General features: G+C 34.2%; 1 non-coding gene across 1 annotated transcript; it reads right to left on the minus strand.

Moving 5' to 3' along the window:
* Window positions 1-223: 223 nt before the first annotated feature.
* Trnar-acg lies at window positions 224-296 on the minus strand. The gene has a single exon. It is a non-coding gene; the product is annotated as a tRNA-Arg (tRNA).
* Window positions 297-973: the final 677 nt, after the last annotated feature.

Genomic DNA, 973 nt, shown 5'->3' on the forward strand with positions numbered 1-973 from the left:
GTTTAGCTGTTCTCGAGTTTTAGTAAGATGTACAGATTTCTAAATAAATAATATATTTTATTTGTATAGAACGAAATAACATTGTGGCCAATCGTGTTTCTAAAATCGACGTGACGTTAGATAAACGTTAACGTAAAATAAAAATAAAATGTTAATTTAAAATCACTATAAATAATATTTTAGCAATATACAAAAGATATTATGAAAAATTTAAAAAGCTTCCCGACCCTGCCAGGATTCGAACCTGGAATCTTCTGATCCGTAGTCAGACGCGTTATCCGTTGCGCCACAGGGCCGTGGGTGGAACCGGCGAAATAGTCAACTGGACTCAACAAACGATATTCTAAAAACTTTGGTCTGCAATAGATAATGCAGTAATATCTCAGGCAAACGAGCACACACATCACCTGATGACAAAGGTGATATAACATCGTGTAACCACTTAAAATGTCAGTAATTCTCTGAAAAATGGAATGCCAACCAATACCAATTACAATTGTTGTAATATTCATGATTTCTATACTTACTCCTTTTTAATAGAAGTATAGAAAATGATTTCTATCATTAATATTATTTTGTGAAAATAAAAACAACGGATTACTAATTACACTCCGGGAGTTTCTCCTCTATGCAAGTCACGTGGCCTGGCGCAAGTTTAAGCTTTTTTACCGCATAAAATGACTAAAGTTTTCATTTAAAAATATGTAGTCTCTGTGTCACATTAGTCTGTACGCTGCTAAGTACGACAGATAATATCTGGGCGACGCTAAAGATGTTGCACTCGCGGTAACTGCATTTCCCTCGATTTACTCACACATACATAACCATACATAGCCGCAACCGCTTGGCACTTGGCTTTAGGGTCTTACTACACTGGCGATTTATTATGTACAATAATTAATTAAAATTTTGAGTAATAACAACGGGCAAAGATTTTTATACACATTTATATATTTTATATGAAGTCGTGTTT

The sequence above is a fragment of the Aricia agestis genome, chromosome 16 (genome assembly GCF_905147365.1).
Source record: "Aricia agestis chromosome 16, ilAriAges1.1, whole genome shotgun sequence".
In the NCBI taxonomy this organism is placed as follows: domain Eukaryota; kingdom Metazoa; phylum Arthropoda; class Insecta; order Lepidoptera; family Lycaenidae; genus Aricia; species Aricia agestis.